Source organism: Protopterus annectens, chromosome 17.part0 (genome assembly GCF_019279795.1).
Source record: "Protopterus annectens isolate FY-2018-M chromosome 17.part0, PAN1.0, whole genome shotgun sequence".
Classification (NCBI taxonomy): Eukaryota; Metazoa; Chordata; order Ceratodontiformes; family Protopteridae; genus Protopterus; species Protopterus annectens.
This window is the reverse complement of record NC_056751.1, coordinates 742,263,392-742,278,004: the sequence shown is the minus strand read 5'-3', so window position 1 is coordinate 742,278,004 and position 14,613 is coordinate 742,263,392.

Here is a 14,613-nt window from a genome sequence, read left to right as displayed (position 1 = left end):
CCTTGAGCTGTTTAGTTACAAACTTCTGGGATCCCTCCAATTGCTTGGCATGCTCAGTAATGTACATCCCAAATGGGGTGCCATACTCAGTGATGGGTCTAATCAATGTGAAGTACAAGGAGGCAAAGATGTCTTTAGATTTAGAAGATATACCTTTAACTATGTAGGCCGTGGTGGTGCAGCGGTAGTGTTGCTGCCTCACAACAAGAGGTTTTCCTGTTTGATTCTCAGCTGGAATGCCTTCTGTGTGGAGTCTGCATGTCCTCCCCGCGGTCGAGTGGTGTTCGAAAGACATCCGTGAATGGGCATGCCTTCGCTGAAGGTTAGGTGTCGGTCTGGCAACTCGGCACCATAAAAATCTGCTGCCAATCATTAGTGGACCACAGTTCCACTGTGGCGACCCCTAACTGGGAAAAGCCAAAAAAGAGAAACAACAATCTTTAACTATGAGCTGTCCAAGGTAAAAGGATTTCCTAACCACTCTTACAATGTGGTGATCAAACATAATGGAGCCGTTCATCCATATACCCAGGTCTCTCTCCACCTTTTCATTTTGAAGTAGTGTGTTATCTATGCTGTATGTAGGAGCTATGGGGTGCTTTCCAAACGTTACAGTGTTGCACTTTTTGGCATTGACCTTAAGCCCATTTTTCATAAACCAACTATTGACAAGTACAAGTTCCTGCTGGAGTTCATGTGTATCTGTGGAGGACTTGACGATGATGCCTAGCTAACAATTATCCACATACTTTGTTGACTAGGGTTCCTCATTTGATAATTGCAGATCATAGAAGTAGATGCCAAACAGTACAGGTCCCAGAACTGATCTCTGTGGTACTCCACTGTTTTCAGAAGATGTCCCCCACCCCCCACTGTCTCAGTGTGATTCCTACCTCTAAGCCAGTTGGCTATCCACCTAACCATGTATAGGTCAATTTTGTGTTCATTTAATTTGTTTATTATATTAGCATGTAGCTATTCTCTGTCTCATATTGCCTACTTAGAGGTGATCTCTGCTTGGCTTACAAAGCCATGTCTGACCCAGCTCTGTTAGAAATGCTACATCTAAAGAAATCCCAATCCCTCCGCACCACACGCTCCAGAGACCTCAACTTCATTACCTCAATCAACAGAATGTGCTGGAGGGACAGGTTCATAACCCAGAGACTGCCAATGGTGTGGAATAGACTTCCCATACATGTCAAGCAGAGCCCCTCACTGGCCCTCTTCATGAGAAATCTTGATGAGTGGATGGGAAATAGAAAGTTCACCCCGGGGATCACTCCAGTGACTTTACTTGATAGAGGCACTGGGAAATAACGTCGGGTGGCATAATACCAGGTCACTTCTATGGGCTAGGCTTGTAAAGGCTCTAGGGCCATTAGCCTAGTACACACCTATGAACCAAGGTCAAAGTATGCTATGCAGACAGCTTGTCCACAGTAAGCAGTCAGAGTAACCCTCTCAAAGAAGTTGACAAGAATCATTAGACAAGATACAACCCTGACAAAGCCAAACTACTGGGGGTCAAGTCTGATAAGATTTTTAGTAGTTAATTAACTCCATTATGATATATTCCATGGCTATGCATACAAGACTTGCTAGGCCAATGGGTTTGAAATTCCTGGGGTCTAACATGGGGCCATGCTTGCAGAGTGGCACTGCAATAGCTGTGTACCACTTTTGTGGCACAAAGCCAGTGAATAGTTTCAGGTTGAAGAATATTTTATTTTTTATTTATTTATCACTTGTTTACCAGGAAACTCCAACTGGGACACAGCCTATTTTCAGAAGAGGCCTGGGAAAAAAGCTTCATAGGGAAATTACATATAATAGTACTTATATGAGGAGGGGTCCATCAGTACTTACTTAGTGCTATTAGTTAGGCAACCTGGTATGTCGTCAAGTGCCATCAGGTCCCATGGGAGAGGTATTCTTTGTTTTAGGCAGTACCTTGAGTACTTACTCTCTTATGATTGGTGACATGATTCCATCAGGCACAGGCAAGTTTGGAATAGATGTCTCTGGGGTGAAGCTGGCAATAAATTTATTAGAGGGTATGCCAGTGATATCCACTTGATAGCCACTGGATTTGAGTAGCTGAAATAAGCTCAGAGGAATGTTGGGTATTTTTTCTTAGTTTTCTGAAATAACTAAAGACAATTTTGGGGGTGCCTTTGACTTCTTTGGCTAGATTGAGTTCATGGGAGGCTCCTGGGATGCTTTTGCTTTTCTTACATCTTTTTTTCAGCTTCTTATCTTGCTGTTTGATGATCTCCTTAATTTGTAGGTAATTTGCTTGCTGTATAGTCTTAGGAATTCCTTCCTTTTATTAAGTAGTTTAGAAATGCTAGAGGACCACCATAGAGGTTTTGTTTTAAACTTACTCTTTGGCTTGGTGTTGGTAGGAACTTCCAATATGATATTTGTCCATTTGCAAGCTGGACTTTTTTTGAATAGCTCTTAGCATTATCACCATTGTGAGTAATCCACTTATACTTTAATTTAGACACTTCTTCATAGAATATTAGGAGGTTCATACATTTAAAGTTCTTGAATTCTGTAGTATTTGTTTGTCAGTTTGGAGGTTTTGATAACAAAGGTTACTAGTTTGTGGTCTAACATGAACAATGAGGGGGATATCCTGGAGATGGTACATAAAGAAGTTAAGTTTGTTATGGCCAGGCCAGGTATATTTTGTTCTCTACTAAGTTAATTTACAATCTGATCCATGGAGTTACTGTTTATAAAGTCTCAGAATGTTTGTGTATATCCTAAATTGATGGTTTAGATCTCCCAGTTAATCACTGGGTAGTTAAAAATTCCCCAGAATAACAACATTCCTATTTATGGGGAATTCGTTAAGAATATTTAGGGATGTTGTATGATTTTCTGGAGACAAGAAAGGAGTTCTGTAGCCTGCAATAAAGTGACATCCTACTGAGCATGATTTTAATCACTGTAAGCTCCACTTAAGGCTCTCTAGGTATTTATCTTAAGGTAATGTCCCTTACAAATATGAAGATGCAACCACAATTTTCATCAGGTCTAAATGAGTGGTAAGCACAAATCCCTGGTATTGAATGGGTTGCCCTCTGAACACTTAAACCAGGCCTCAGTAACAACACAAACATGGATGCGCTGTAAATGCAGGAGGGCTTTGAGTTCTGTCAGTTTGTTTTTTAGACTTCTAGCATTAAGTAGAGCCACATGGATATGGTCCAGTGGTAGATTTGCTTTGGAGGTTAGGTTACGAAGTCCATTAGCTGGACGTTACATAAAAAGTCATTATGTGGTCAGCAAAAGCTTTCAGCAGCATGCAGAAGCTTTGGAACATGAGGTGCAGACAGTCCTTGGTGAAGAAAGTACAGTTATCAGGCATCTCATCTCATGCTGACATATACTAGATCCGGGTCTATGTAGTACCACTGAAATGTTATTTCTCTGAAACTCATATAGAAAAACCTATTTCACTGAAAACTCATTTCATTTCACTGAAAACCTTCTCCACTAGAAATATATCTTAAAAACACGTTTTTGCTTCTTTCACCCCATACTTACATATGATAACTCCATGATTGCACAACCATGAACAAAAGAAAAGAACACAACACACAGTGAATCAGTGCTTCAGAGCAAACAGGGACATCTACAGATCTGAAGGTGCAACATAATGTTGACCATCACAATTCACCACATACTGTGCTAAACTCGCTTCCCTAAAAACTACTCTGTGATAAGAAATGGCACCATCCTATACATTGTATAAACTTTTATGGGTCTACTTCAAAGTAACAAAAGATGACAATGTCAAAGACCACTTCATCGAGGCAACATTGCCAAAACCTCTAAACATCGAACAACCGGAACAGCAAAAAGTAACCCCGGGAAGAGAACCACTTGGCCACCAGGACAACAAACCAAACAATACAGCAAATAAAACCCACCAAAGTGAGGGGCTTTGCCCACCCACACCCCCCTAACTAAATATACCAACTCCAAGATCACACTACAATGGAGAAGGGCAAGGTTTACCATGGTGGCCAAGTGGTTCTCTTCCCAGGGTTAGTGTTTGCTGTTCCAGGTGTTCGCTGTTTAGCGAATTCATCAATGTTGTCTCGATAAAGTGGTTTTCAATTATGTCATCTTTCGATACTTTCAGGTAGACCCCACTTTACACTTTTCTGTAAAATAAGTTTCCATTGTGATGGGTTTGACTATTTGTTTTTTAATGAAATAAGTTTTCAGTGTTATGATAGGGAACTACTGGATTCACCTAAAATGACACTAGGTATTTGGACATTTGTTGAATCCAGTCACCTTTTCATTAACCCTTAATATCATTCTTGGTGATGGAAGGATTCTACTGAAAACTAGACTCTTACAAGCATTTGTGACATGCATGGCAACAGCAAACAGATATTATGTGTAGATGACTAATTGACAGAAGCCACACAGCCACACACCTACACTGTTCTACATTCAGCAAAAGCAAAATCACTGATAGTTTTATTTTGATGGATCCAAAGGATTTGTATCCCCTGATGGATATGAGCAGGGAGGTAGTTCCAAAGAATGGATCCATGTTCATGAACGCATTACTGGCTGTCCCGCTACTCTGTCAGGGAGCATCAAGGGTGAGGTGAGCCGTAGAATTAGAGTGAGAAGTTCTTGTGTTGGTTTTGTATCTATTATCCTTTTGAACTAAAGATCAACAATTCCTGAGCTGCCCCTTATCAGTTAGTGTTACACACCTCATGTTACCCTACAGAGGACAGGCCAGTTATTGTGATGGATGGTAGGCAGGTTAGTGTTGTACCTTGTGGATGATTGCCAGGTTATTGTGACACAGTTCATGTTACCCTACGGCGAATAGGCCAGTTAGTGTTACACAACTCATGTTACCCTGTGGATGATTGCCAGGTTATTGTGACACAGCTCATATTACCCTATGGAGGATAGGCCAGTCAGTGTTACAGATCTCATGTTACCCTATGGAGGACAGACCAGTTATTGTGATGGATGGTAGCCAGGTTAGTGTTGCACAGCTCATGTTACCCTATGGAAGATTGACAGGTTATTGTGAGTGACTGCATATTACCCTATGGAGGATAGGCCAGTGTTACACATCTCATGTTACCCTACGGAGAACAGGCCAGTTATTGTGATGGATGGTAGGCAGGTTAGTGTTGTACCCTATGGATGATTGTCAGGTTATTGTGACACAGCTCATGTTACCCTACAGAGGATAGGCCAGTTAGTCTTACACAGCTCATATTACCCTACAGAGGATAGGCCAGTTATTATGACAGATGGTAGGCAGGTTTATTTATTTATTTATTTGACATTTGTTTACTGGCGTGGCCTGGCTGAATCTACAGAACCCGTTTTCAGCAGAGGCCCGGAGGGAAAAGCTCCACATAAAGTACAATACAAATACAGTATAATCCAATACAGTAAAAATTACATTAGAAATTCTATACAAAAAATAAGTTGAAAGAACAAACTGCTAGAAGATGTTGTAATATATTACTACACATCTAGACAATTCTATACAGTTAAAACATTGCAGATAATGATAGTCACTCTCACCATACATGATGTAGGTAGTGTCCAAAAAATAGTACGTAAGTAGTGCAGTGTGTGACTTTGACTGTTATAGTACCTGCAAAATAGAATGTTAGTTTCAGTTAGGAAAATAACAGCCAGAAAGTTAGTGATGCAGATAGACAGTGAAAGAGAGTTAAGAAGATTAGAAGCAATAAAGCCTGAGCAGTAGTAAAGGATATGATATAAAGCAGAGAAGGAGTTAGAAGAGCCTTAGGATCTTGCAGTTTGTGAGGGAATGAAATGTGACAGAACAGAACGACCTGAGCATTAGGCAGGCTTTATGTAGGAGCAGAGCCATGCATTTAGTGTATTTAGGTTAGTGTTACACAGCTCGTGCTACCGTATGGATAATAGGCTGGGTACTGTTAATACCCTCATGCTATGCTATGAAGGATAGCTGGATATCTTGCCTTTATCATGGGAAAGCAGTGATATCTTTCCTAAGTGAGGCTACATATATTGTTTTGCATAATTTGTTGAGCTGTTAGGCTGAATGACTTCAGCCAATGATGAATGTGGACACTGGAAAATAAAGGGGTACGTGGGCTTTTAGAAATTAGCCGTGATGCTGTTTACTCCAAATCAGAAACAATCTAGTGATGCTGTACAAACAATGATGAAGTAATTCTCAGTGGTCCTTTAAGCAACATCACCCCATGAGACCCAACAAAGATATCATGGCTCCATTCTTGATCCCTACCTGTCAGCGACAGTAGTATACAAAAACCTATAATATTTAAAAATGGTGCAACAACGTGTCACACCTTCCGTCACATGAAGCATGCATAGCTATTGCCCGGATTATAGAATATGGACCTTGAATTATTGCCCGGATTATAGAATATGGACCTTGAATTATCACACTCCTACCTCAACATGCTGCACATTCTTATTACAGCGAGCTGTTAATAAAACGTGATGCATTGCTTACCTCACATTCTTATTACAGCGAGCTGTTAATAAAACGTGATGCATTGCTTACCTTGCAGGCACATTTACTTACAGGTATGAGCCCATTAACAGATTTCAGGGCTTCCTATCTGCTTCACACCCTGATATACAGAAGATTAAACCTGCAGCACTAACCACCCTGCACAGTAAATGAAGGGTCAGGACTATACCATAAGCCCTCAAAGGTAATAGTTGCAATTCATTCCTGCTAACATGACCACCGTATGGTTTAACTATTGATGAGAAAACTGGGCCAGCATCCTGTAACCGCATATCTTAAAACACACATATAGAAAACTCTACCTCTTTTCAGAACTAAACTTAAGGAGTACCTGTTGAAAGAAAATGCATTTAAGTGCTTTTGAGACAAATATTAGCAAATCCTAAGAATATGTGATGGCCTAAAGATACAAACTGACCTTCAGAAAGTTGTATCATGAGGAACAAGCTGATAAATAATGCTTGGACTGTAAATGCTTTGCACATTGTATTGTAAAAATTTTGCAGTCTCTTGTAAATTGGATTTGCCATTAAGGTGTTATGGGATTGTGGCTGACTTTCTTATTCATGTTACTGTAGCCATTGTGATATGAACTTGAACTTACTGTTTGCTTGCATACTCATATCTATGTACACACCTTGCTGTTTGCTGAGTGAATTTTGCTCATTTCTGAGCCTGGGTTTGTTTCAATGGGTCACTTGACCAATACACCTACCTCATTAACAAATAAAATATATAAATTAAGGAAAGGACATGTTGACTACAACAGTTCCTAAGCAGGCATTAGGAAACCTTTGCTCAGTGTGTTTCTTACACCAACAGTGACAAAGGCATTAATCATAAAGAAGGTTTTAAGCTGACTTTTCATTTTGTGTATTACGACTTTATTATAGGTTGCAATGGTCAGAGCAGAGTCTGTGCTCATAGATGCAGATTCATCACTCTTAGAATAATTATACAACAGTCTAGGACTGCACTGGCCAGTGTCATCTTAATCCTGCATTTTATGGCCTTTATTTTATTGACATGAGCACTGAGTCTGTACTTATGAGTTTATGTTACTCGGGTGCTTCAAACAGTGTCATTTTATGCTGACAGAGACCTTATCTGAGCATCAGATAGCCCTGTCATCTCTTTAAAGCAGCATTTCTCTATGTGGCAGACAATAAGAAATGTATAAATGAATACAGAAAAATTTTTTTGAGAAATTTACGGTGTGGATGGGTACTATTTAGATGAGGGTGAGTCAATGACTACTCAAAAGGTACTGTTATTTAAGTAGCTACAGCTGCACAGGACATAACTGGTCACTTATTGTGTAAGTCTAGGTAGGACACAGCACATTAGACTCCCATGAGCTCTATATAAATCACACCTGTTAGCCAGCCTTCCTCCATGCCTCTATAGATGGTGTTAATTGGAGACAAAGTACAGGAGTTGCAGTGTGTCCTTTATAAAGCACGTGTCCCCATGAAGACAGAGGCAGTATCTTTAAGATGATTGGCTAATATCTTATCCAGGATTTTAGGTAACGGAGTTTGTAGCATGATGTGATTAGTGTATGTTGCTGGTAAAGAAGTTGTTTAAGTTGAAACAAAAACTGATGACAGCCACGAATCACCAAACTTGCTACGAGCACTCAAAAAATTAAATCAAAGTGTGCAAAAACAAAACTTTATTTAACGTTTTCATCAGAATATAACAAAGACTTCTTCAGAATACTAGAATCGATAACCACATAAATCTTAAATCCTCTCATTCAAACAGTCATGTGATAAAATAGTCCAATAATAACCCAACTGATACATTTTAAAAACACAAGGTGAATTCTCTTAAAGACATAAAACAAGAAATGATGTGTCTTAAAACTACTGCATATTAAATAACAGCAAAGAAAGCTGAAACCAACATTCATTGTGCCTTACTTTACTAAAATGATGATAGTAACTACACTCTATATGAGCGCAGTTTTAAAAAACTGGCCAAAGAGATACCATCATTTAACCCAGGTACACATAAGGCATTCTACCTAATCTGCCAATATAACTCTCTGAAATCTAACAGTTCTTCCCAAGGTCCTCCTCTAGGGTCCTGTGGGACTTTTTCAATAACAACAAATTTAAAACAATGTGAAGGATTATTCTCAATATGCCTATATAATGCACTGTTTCTGTTATTATTTTTTATGTCTCTAGCATGCTCGTACATCCGTTCTTTAAGTTTTCTCTTGGTCTTGCCAATATAAAAACCAGAACAAGACTGACACAAAGCTGCATAAACAACACCCATAGTGTCACAAGTGAATTTTCCTCCTATTTTGATGTAATTATTATTTATTTTGATCTTATTTACTAATTTAATAAGTGAACATTGAGAACAAAATCCACATTTTTTCATTCCTATGACCTTTTCTTTCTTGGTACTCTGTCCTTTCCTTTCTAACAGTTGTTTAAACATATACCTTTTTCTAAAAACAATACTAGGTTTGGATCCTAATTTTTCCATAATTCCATCGAAACCCTGGAAAATATGCCAGTTCTTATTTAAGATGTAAGATAAAAATTGATGGTCTACACAAAACCTAGTAACAAATGAACAAATGTAATCTTTGTTACCTGTTGATATTGTTTGCTCATGGATACTGTTTGCCGAAATAATAGTGTTACCATAATTCAAAATCGGTACGATCAAACCTTGTTCCCTTTTAATACTTATTTCATTAAAGAAATTATCCAAAAGTTCTAAGGGATAGTCTCGAGATGAAAACATATCCAAAAGTACATGACATTGATCCAAAGAAATGTAATGTAAAGGGCATTTGGACCTCAGTTAGTATGAGAACTATGGCAACATAGTGGACATGATGCTATGAATAACTTAGTAAAATATGAAGCAAAGTAATTTGGTATGTCGCTACAGGGTTATGGAAGCAAAGGGCAGCAAAGGCTTTTGCTACATGCTATGATCATAGACTGATAGATCATCATGATAACATGGGAGTTCAGTTCTGAGTTTACATCTACCATATGTGCTATTAATTTCACTGAAAAACAATTTAGGATTACAAAATAAAGAAGATGCTGTAGCTGTATGAAATCTACCGTTGTGATGTTATTTTTGCAGTCACTTATTATACTGACGTGTACCCGACGTGCTATTAATTTCACTGAAAAACAATTTAGGATTACAAAATAAAGAAGATGCTGTAGCTGTATGAAATCTGCTGTTGTGATGTTATTTCGCAGTCACTTATTATACTGACATGGTTCTTCCATTCATGCATGATACAGCTTGTTTGACCAAATGCTAGGCCATTTTCTGGATCTGTACATTTACTTGAGCTCCACTGCTAGGGATTATCAGGAAAGTGTGACTGGGTAGCATCCCATTTTTAGCAGAAGCCTGGGAGAACAATAAGTCATTAAGGGCATGCCCAACTATTACTTCAGCTGTTCTGTTATATAGTGTGACTCAAGTGATATATTCCAGAAAAAAATGCTGTGATATTGCAGTGGTAACTGAAGATTTAAGCCTTTCCTTTAGGTGAACTAAATCATGTTTGCTAATAAGAATGAGCCAGTCAACAATTAAATGCCTGCCCATTAAAGGGTTGGGTCTGATTGGACTGGTTACTAACTGCTGAATATATAGGTCAGTGGAAAGCTTGGTAAGTTCTGCAAGGATGAACTTACCAGCATGTTTACTGAAGTCCCACAAAATTATTAAGTTCTACTGTAGCACAGTGTTTATTTAGTTTTACTAACAGGGATAGTCTCACCAAGTTTATGTCTTATTTTCACGAAGACTAGGGAGATGTTCATACTGATTAGAGTTAATTTGATCAAGGCACTAGGAAAAAACTCCCCTACACATTTTTATTTTTATTTTGATCAATTCCATGGGATTTTTATCATCCACCTGAGTTCCCACCAGGTCAGGCAGAGCGGACTTCAGTCTAACGACTTATTAAGAGCAGCGAGGTAATAGAACTGTGATGGGGAAAGCATTTACAAGCTCAATTATAATTTAAGATGTCCAGACAGCAGGTATTCACACATAAACCACCTTTATCAGATAAACTGAGAATGGTATGCTATCAAATACTTGAGGGGCACTCCACAGTCACTCACCTTAGGACAATTATTTAGCTTTGAAATGCATTGTAGTAGTTCAAGAATTCAGTAATAGAAGTATTCACATTTGATCATCTGTATCCAGGCATGTAGGCAAGAAATCATATTTCTGATAGCACCTGCAGTCACTGTGTGATTCTTAATATCTATACTAAAGTTAGGGCCAGGGTTGGGGTATCATAGCTCCAGACTAAGGAAAGATAAACAGGTAGAATATACTGGGTCAGTAAGAGAATAACAGAAGCAGCATTACAATTTAATATTAAAAATTAAAGTAGCCATCTTCAGAAAAGGTAGAGAGGAATAAATGAAGATGGGAATTGTGAAGATAGGTGAAGGCTGCCAACCTAGCCAGATAGAATTTTGTAGATAATTCTGTCATTTGTAAATATTAATGTAAGCCACAGGCTTGTGCTCTTAAATGTGAAAATACTGCATTGGATATAGGATGGCAAAAATGTAACAACAGTGCACTCTGCTGTAAGAAAGCTAAGTCAAGCATTTATGACTGTCTTTGATGTCAAAATGTCGGACTCAATATGTCTAGAGGGAGGCATCCTGCCTATTGTTTTAAGACCAGAGTTAATGGCTAGAATTTGCATGTACAAATGTCCTTTATTGCTCTGGTTTCTGACCAGGTGTAAAAATGTAAATGTTGTTTCTGTTAGCCTGGGAACATTAGGGAAGTGTGAAAAATAATGTCATGTGTAGCAGCTCTTTGTTATCAATTTAAAGAGAGAGAATCAGAGAGCACTGAGCATTTTGTCTTGAGAACAACCAACATCACCAGCACTGCTTTGCTCTATATGTAAGTTATTTAGAACTGTGTTTTGTCTTAGATATATCTAGGAAATAGGAAGATTAGACTAGTTTGTTTTTTATGTGATGTCAGAACTTTTCTACGGTATTATTTTAGGTATTTCTCTGTTATCTCTGAACTCTTGATTAGCACTGTGTAGTAAGAAGTATTTTCTTGTGTTTTTATTATTTATTATTAAATATCTTTAAACCTTCCAACCGTGGCTGTTTTATATAGAGTTAATTTAAGCTCTAGAGTACATTGCATGTATACATAGTGATGCTGTACCATGTCATTCAAAGTAAGTCTTGACTCGTTGCACTTACCATTTTGATAATAATATTGCACAGTAATAATTGGGGGCCTTTGAGTAGCTGATATTAGTGGGTGGTGGCAGCTGGTGCTACCTTTTAGACTGGGCAGAAAAGGGGCACAGCTGGAAAACCTGTGCCAGCCTTCCCCAGGAGTGTCTGTATGGTTGTATAAACTCTTATCTCAAAGTGTGTATGTGTGTGTCAGCTACTTGGGCAGGGACATGAAGCACTGGTTGGACAGAGAGGGTGTTGGAGGTTTCAGCTTGCCCACTAGGCTGAGATCTGGACCCTATAGCTGTGCCAGTGGTGAGTCTTATTGGGGACCTGGAGAGAAAGGGAGAAACCAGCCCCAGACTGACTGTGATCTCTGTGTGCTCTTAAGGGAAATTGTACTTTACTGTGTGTGTATTTATTATCCTTTCCCCTATATGGATGCCCCACACTGGTGTTAGTGTTGAGGATTAAGGCTCCTTTATTGCTGGGCCAGGGCATTGTCATCACACAGCCTATCTGGACCTTGCAAAGGCATTTGACACAATACCCCACTCGGGCATCATAGATAAACTATCCAGCTTAAATATAAACCCCTATGTCACAAGATGGGTCACAAACTGGCTCAAAGACAGAACCCACAGAGTGAGAGTTGCTGGAGCCATGTCAGACTCGAAACCGGTCACAAGTGGCATCCCACAGGGTTCTGTCCTGGGACCACTCTTGTTCGGTATATGCTTTTCCAAGGTACAGGCAAACGTGGAAGGACTATGGCTCACCAAGTTTGCAGACGACTGCAAACTGGGCGCCATAATCGACTCTCCAGCTAACACAAATATCCTTCAAAAAGGTCTCACAGAGACAGATAACTGGTGCCAGCACCATGGTTTAAAGCTAAATGCCAAAGAATGTATAGTCATACCCTTTGGCAAAAACAATGTGCCCACAAATTACCATATAGGCGGAAACCCATTAAGTACAGAAAAAGTTATTAGGGACCAGGGGACCCAAGTTGATAGCAATCTCTCCTTTGAAAACCACATTGCCAAAGTGGTTAGAAAGACCTTCTACATAGCCCACCTCATCACGAAGGGTTTCACATCTAGATCAAGAGAGGTAATCGTGCCCCTTTATTCATCCCTCATCAGGCCCATCATAGAATACAATGCCCCTTTTGGGATGTACCTTACCCGACACCTGCAGCAATTAGAGAGACCCCAAAAGTATCTCACCAAGAGGATCAAGGGTCTCAAACAGATGCCATATGCTGCTCGGTTAAAAAAACTCCAGCTCTACTCAGTTGCATACCGCCTACTTCGAGGCGATCTATGCTTGACATACAAAGCTATGTCAAATCCAGAATTAATGGACATGCTCCACCTCAGTAAATCTAAATCCCTTAGAGCCACATGCTCGAGGGACTTAAACCTCAGCACAGAAATAAATAGAGCTTGCTGGAGGGACAGGTTCATAACCCAGAGGCTCCCTTCGCTCTGGAATAGAATTCCAGTTCATGTGAGGCAGAGCACCTCACTGAATCTCTTCAAGAAGAATCTCGATAGGTGGATGGGGGATCGTAGGTTTGTCCCAGGGATTACTCCCGTGTCACTATTAGACAGAGGCACAGTAAACTAAACCTTAAAAAGAGCACAGTATACTCAAATCAAGGGGTGGCGTAAGCCATACAGAATCGGGCTAGGCTTATAATTGCCCCAGGGCAGATAGCCTAGTATGAACCTATGAACCTATGAACATATTAATTGTTTGGCAGTGGTGGGATATCCACACCACATATTAATTAGTTGGCAAATACTAATTGGCTTGTAGTGGTGTGGGTAGATTGAATTCCTGTAGCTTGTATACAGTGATCACTGAAGGTGTTTTGTACTCTAAATCAGCCATGCAGTGAATACTCAGAGTTCAGATCACAATAGTTTTATTTCTTTTCTAGCTTAGTTAGTCAGGGAGGATGTCAGCAGAGGAGTATGGAAAGGTGACAAGGAGCCAGCTGGCTGAGATGTGCCAGGCTGGGGGACTGGGGCATGGAAACCTGACTAAGGCAGACATGATTGCAGCTTTGGTCACAGCTGCATCAGAAAACAGCAACCAGGAGGATGATCATACTGGCAGTGGAGATAGGTTCATAGGTTCATAGGTTCATACTAGGCTATCTGCCCAAGGGCATTTATAAGCCTAGCCCAGAGTTTTGTGGCTTTCGCCACCCCTTTAGTTTGGAGGATACTATGCCCATTATTTTGCTGTGGCTCTGTCAAGTAGTGACACTGAGATAATCCCTGGGGTATATCTGTGATCTCCCATCCATTGGTCAAGATTTCTCTTGAACAAAGCCAGTGAGGTGCTCTGTCTCACATGTACCGGGATTTTGTTCCATAGCATAGGGAGTCTCTGGGTGATGAATCTGTCCCTCCAGCACGTCCTATTAATAACCGTGTCAAGGTTTAAGTCTCCCGCCCTTGTAGTTCTGAGGAATCTAGATTTTTTGAGGTGAAGCATGTTCATCAATTCTGGGTTGGACATGGCCTTGTATATTCGGCACAGGTCACCTCTGAGCAGACGGTAAGCGACTGAATAGAGCAGGAGTTCCTTCAGTCGGGCAGCATAGGACATATTTTTGAGACCCTTTATCCTTTTGGTGAGGAACTTTTGGGGCCTTTCCAGTTGCTGCAGGTGTCATGTCAGATACATTCTGAATGGGGCATTGTACTCAATCATTGGTCTGATGAGTGATGAGTACAGGGGGACGATGACTTCCCTTGATCTAGATGTGAATCCCTTCATGATCAGGTGGGCAAT